This window comes from Columba livia, chromosome 3 (genome assembly GCF_036013475.1).
Source record: "Columba livia isolate bColLiv1 breed racing homer chromosome 3, bColLiv1.pat.W.v2, whole genome shotgun sequence".
Taxonomy (NCBI): domain Eukaryota; kingdom Metazoa; phylum Chordata; class Aves; order Columbiformes; family Columbidae; genus Columba; species Columba livia.
The window spans coordinates 43,543,998-43,549,997 of NC_088604.1; the positions used below are offsets into that span (position 1 = coordinate 43,543,998).

General features: G+C 39.7%; 1 protein-coding gene across 1 annotated transcript in view; it reads right to left on the bottom strand.

Annotated features, from left to right (window-relative positions):
* The window catches only part of MCHR2 (melanin concentrating hormone receptor 2), a 28,791-nt gene extending 23,068 nt beyond the window's left edge, over positions 1-5,723 (bottom strand). Inside the window, exon 1 of the mRNA XM_005510566.3 lies at positions 5,602-5,723. The gene's annotated coding sequence lies outside the window, so the exon portion shown is untranslated. The remainder of the gene's footprint in view (positions 1-5,601) is intronic.
* Positions 5,724-6,000: the final 277 nt, after the last annotated feature.

Sequence of the window (6,000 nt, forward strand, 5' to 3'; positions counted from 1 at the left end):
AAGTTACACTACTGAAATGTTTATACAAGCTGCCTAATTTCACTTCTTGTATACAGATGTGTTTCTTATTAAATATCTGTTAATAAGCAATTCGGACACTTAAACCAGATGGAATTTATACTACAAATTTATTCCTCCTCATAACTGCCAGGGACTGTTACAGGAGTGAGCATATAGCCTGATTTATTTTTAGTAACACAACACACTTTAACTAGAGGCAGAACCATACAAGAAGAGTAGCTTCTTTTATCTACAGTTTTTGCATTCTGAAGGGGCTGTTCTTGGTGACAGCTTAATCAAATAACAAACAAACAAACAAACAAATCACCTTTTCATTCAGTTCCACCCAGTTACAGACTGTCTCCTACACGGGAAAATTCAACTGCAGAATTTGACTATTGCTTGACTCAGTTTTAATGTCATTTACAACTATTCTCACTTTCTATGGTGCCTTTGACATGCTCAAATTTTGTCTGAAAGCCATACTCATGTCTTGCCATTGCAAGATTCTGCAGTTTGGTGCTGATTTTAGCATTAACTTTGAATGTTTTGAGTCAGAAGCTTATCTTATTTAGTTAGGGAAAGACATCTTTTGTCTCACTGCTTTTTGATCTTTTGTCTTGCCCTCTTCTGCATTTCCTATATTCTAGAAAAACTAGAAGATGTGGATTTAATTCTTGCTTCTGCCACTGATTCAGTGCCCAACCTCAGGCATATTTGTTATGTCATTTGTTGCCCAGCTAGTCCATCTGCAAAGTGTGGACACTTATGAAGTTTTCCTTGCCCTTCAAGTAAAGCAACAAAAGATTCAGAGACAGAAAATATTCTCTATACTGGTATTCAATCTACATCTTACAAATACACTATATTCTCAATTGCAATGCTGCATTGTCACAAGGGTTTTAATAAAAAGTGAGAAAAGCAGAGAGCAATGGGTGCAACCTGTGCTTGTACAGGGCAAACATGAACCCTCACCTGGGCTGTTGGTGGCAGGAGTTTTTATAGTGCCTTTATCAGCTTTTAGGAACTTTTTTTCATAGTCATAGACCACATGTTCTTAAGTTGTTATTTTGTTTTTATTCCTTATTAAGATAAATAAGTATCTACATGGCTATATACACTATCGTGCTTGATCAAATAGTGCATGCAGCTTTCAATGTATTTGTAATTCACATGAGGGAATTCATTGATTCTTCTTCACACAGAACTGAAAACTTCACTTTCTCTTAACTCTAATCCAATTACTGCGCATTTTTATTACAATATTTATTACTTATTGGAAATCACTGATTATCAGTTTTTTTAAAGGAAGTGTAAGATCAAATTCCAGCCAGTTTCTAAAGCATTTGACTGAATGTCTCCCCTTCGCACATGCAGCAGTACCTCAGGGTTCTTGAAAATGAGACCTCTGTGCTTGAACACACTTAAGATTAGAAATTAGACAGTAGAAGAAACTCTGGTGATTCCTACAGCTTTACTGAGACAGTTTCTGGCACAAAAGAAAGGGTATGTCCAGGAAAAGACAGAGACAACCCTACCAGAGAACTTATTAGATTTCCAACAGACGTGAATATGGTGTGAATAGCCTGTTTTAGATAATTTCTCTTGTGTGTGGCAGATTATCTTCTCTCTAGTACATTGTTTCTCTCTAGAAACAGCTGTTTACAATTTGAATTGACTCTCTCTAAACAAATATATGTTTGGAAGCATCCCCATCAGAGTGTAGAGAAGGAAATAGCAACTGTAGATTGAAAGAGAAGAGCCTATGATTAGATTAAAATATATTTGGAATGTTTGGAATAATGGCAAACTTCATGACATACAGTATCTTAGACAAGTATCTTGCAAGAATCTATTTAAAACCAGGTACTAATTCTGGTTGAGCTCTTAAATCTGTTTTCTTTGTTCAATTATAAAGGATTTATAAGAACTAATATTTTGATGTTTATTGGAAAATATGTGTATTGCTTTTAGAGTGACCTTCTCTAGTAATTAATTTTTCTCAGCTAGGAATTACTGTCAGTCATTAAGGAATTTGTGTGAAGTGGGCATATTTTGGGAAGTGCAGGATGCTGTGTATAAGCAGGTAGAGAACGGTATTCAGCATGTTTTGGGAAGATGGAAATGAAACACAGTTATTCTGGCTTTGAAGCACACAATCAAAGTTGAGGAATAACAATCTATGAAATTATTTCTTTTCTAAAACTACTTCTTTTGTGTTGAAGTGTGTTTTGAATCTCAGTCAGTAAAGGTCTGAATTCTGCAAATGACTGATACATTTTAATTCTTTTTTGTTGTTGTGGAAATAAATTATTTTACATGGCATGAAAGAAAACAAAACTTAAAAGAGAACAAATTAAGAAGAAGGGATGAAGAGAGATTTGGGAAATGAAAAGAGCCTTGAGCTGACAAGTCTGAAGACCAAAACTCAGGAGCAGAAATTTGAAATTTATGCAAACTTGTTTGAAGCAGTTATATAAAAACGTAGGGCATCCAGAAATCCTCTGGCTTTCTGAATCAGTTCAGAAACCTGGCCAAGGCAGCAAGTGAGAACACTGATGGCATTTACTGTATCCATTTCAAGATGCGATCACTAAGCTCAAACTAATATTTGAGTTTAGCTAATAAACTAAATTAAATTAATTTCTAACCCATTACAAAGGCTAGGAATTATCTTTCCCTTTTTATTGATGTGGCAATAAAGGTGGAAAAAAGTTAGCTAGTTATTTGTCTGAGGTTGTTGTCTAAGGAAATGACTGTGATTTTTGTTGAAATATCCTACCTTTGAGTAACATTTTTCACCATCTGCTTCCAAAATATTGAAATGCTTTAATTGGTTCCCTTCTTATGGTTCCTCTGGCACTTGTGGAGATTTCACTGTTAAAGCTTCTTGAAAAAGTCTACCTACAAATTGTTTAAAATAAGTATGTTCTGAGCACTGTTTAGCCTGGTCATCTTCCACCTAAATAAAACTGTTGCCTTGTATCAAAAATCAGTTTGAATGGGTATGCTAGGACTTCAGTGATGCTGGGACACTGCTATGTTAACAAGAATGTCCTGACCATATTTCCCTTGGAAAATTTGCAGTCTGTTTGCTGTGAGCAGCGTGCCGTGCATAACGTGGCAAGGGGCTATTGCTAAGCAGTTGAAGTGAATAGCAGCTGTGGAATGGATCAATTTACTTTTCTGACACAAATTTGAGAGAAATACTAGTTTAGCTGTGTATCAACCATGCCCTTCTTGCAAGTGATACAATTTTGTTTCTTATTTCTAGGAAGAAATAAATTAAGATAAATGAGATTGTTCATAAACAAGGCTGGGTTGTACTAAAAATTGGGGAAGGTAGCTGTGTTCAAATGAAGAACAGAAGAGAACGAAAGTAATTAAGCCAATATCTACCTACTTGGCCTAAGAACTGAAGAAGAAATTTGTACCACAGAATACCTTCCTTAGTTCTATAAAGCATCACTAAGGCAGGCCCTTCCACTATCATGCAGCAAGCCCATTTGCACCATTATCATAAGACCAGTGCTGGAAATGCAAGTTAAACATTACACAGCTTAGATTGTCCATTTAGTTCCTCTCAGGTTGAACAACTTGAAACAGCACATATATTTGAACAGCTTACATTGCTTTTTATAAGAGTGAATATAGGATACTTCCCATTACTTGGACATAGTGCTAAATTTCAGAATGAGCAATGAACTGGACACCAAGATAAATGAGAATGAAGAAACACTAATCTCTGGCCTGCTTAGGGTTTGTCCTGCTATTTTAACTCAGTGGGTTGATGTCACAGAACTGGGAGAACTGCAACTCATGCTTCTTCTATATTCCTGTGTTTCACTATACATTCAGCTCCACTGTATCTTTGACCCCACATAACCAATCTGATCAACAAAAACTCAAGACCAGGTCGTAGCTAAGTGATATGACATTTCCTTGTCAAGTTCAGTCTAACTTAGTCTTTGTGTGTGGTGCACTGCTTACCACCAGGAGAGGTAAGAAACCTTCTGGGTGTTCCTCCTTTACTCACAACAGACTCTCCTTGCCTTTCCTTGGCTTCCCATGCAGTCTGCTGCCCACACAGTTGTATGACAGTTAACTGCAGATAATCTGGGTTTCTACTTTTAGCAAAGGCAACTGCAACTTTCCAAACCAATATTAAAATTTTCATATTGTTATCCAAAATAATAAGCCTGGATTAACAAACCACTGTGGTGTAGAGAAACAACTATCTCTTTGGTAGGTTTTATTTGTTTGTTTGTTTGTTTGGGTTTTTTTTTTGATAGGCAGGTGGGAATGTGATGACAGAAACCTAGAAAATACTGAAAAAGCTCAGTATATGACATTTTAATTGAGTCATTGAATTTTAATGACATCTTAGCAGAAGCTCTGCATGGAGATTTCTGTGTAAGACTAATATAAATTCAATAAAAGGATTACTTCCACAGAATTTTTCAGTAAATACCTAGCTACTCCTTAGCTGGCATTACGAAGCAGTTGTTTATTTCTATAACTCTGGTGAATGAACCTGAGTTAAACTATTAAAAGAAAATATTTTTCTTCACATGATGTGACTTGACTTTACATGAGTCTGATACCCCGCCTCATTTGACTCAATTTCTGCTGCAAATGAAAGATATTGTCTTCTTCGATAAATATGAGGCAATGAATGATCAGCAGAAAAGGTCATTCTGACTCATTCTAATGAGTAAGAAAGATTGGAAAATTAAAATGATTTTAAAAAGTTGAACTGCTGACTTAAAACCTAGCTGTCATATCACACTAATCTTTGCTTAGGCTTCCTATTTTCTTCTTTATAAAACCACCATCCCAAGCACTTTGCCTCAAATAATGCCACAGTATCTTTCCTTCCAAGACAGGCTTGGAGATAAAGTAATTCTTACTGTTCTCACAAGCAACTAACCCTCTTCAACACTGACTGAATGCACATGCACACCTTTCCACTAAAGAAAAACATCAGTCCCAAAGTGATTTTTTTCATTAAAAAAACCAAAACAAAACACAAAAGGAAAAAAAAAAAAAAAAAAGAAGAAAGAAATCCCTCACGGCTGATAGCACACAGAGCACAAAAGTTTAGAAAATCGCAGCATCCTCGGTCCGGCATCAGGGAGCGGTGGCGCCCGTGTCAGCCCCATAGGGCGCTCCTTGGGTGAGCGCCTTCCCTGCCCCCGGACCCACCGGCGGAGCCACCCCGCTGCCCCACTCCCGCAGCGACCCATCGCCCGGCTCCCGCGGCACCCTTCCCACTGCCCCAGCTCCCCGCCGTTCAGCTCCCGCCGAGCCGCCCTGCCCGGCTCCCCCGCCGCCCCGCTCCCGCGGACCCTGCCATCCGCTCCGGCAGAGACCCATCATCCGCCTCCCGCAGGACCCCAGCGCCCCAGCGCCCCGCCGCCCCATTCCCGCGGACACCCCTCCCAGCTCCCCCGGAGCCCCTCTGCCCGGGTACCGGCGAGAGGTCGCTGCTGAGGTGTTCTGCGGACCCCGGCTTCTCGCCGCCCGAAAGCTCCCCGCCGGAGGGGTCATCCCTCTGGGACCGAAGGGTAAGTACTCGCCCCCCGGCCGCTAAGAGCTCACCTGTAGCCCCGCTCTGCTCCCATCCACTTCTGACAGCGGACCTGCCGCTTTGTCAAGCGATCTTCAGCAGGAGGGAGAAGCGTGTCACACCCAACACACAGCCTGCGGCTGTGCCCATCTCCCCACGCTTACACAATGTTAAATATAAAAAAACCAGCACGACAGTTACCCAGGAGAAAACAATCAAGCAAAGAAAACCCCTCCAGTGTGAAAGAAGTTTAAAGATCACAGGAAGCTATGACACCTATTTTACTGTCTGCTCCAAGTTTCACAGCACTTAACGTCTTCACAGTTTTAAACCTCCCTGACATTTCAGAGAATACTCCTTAAGAAATAGGAAAGAACAACAGAGGGAAATGGCCGAACATGCATAATGTCACAATAACTATCAAAGAACCC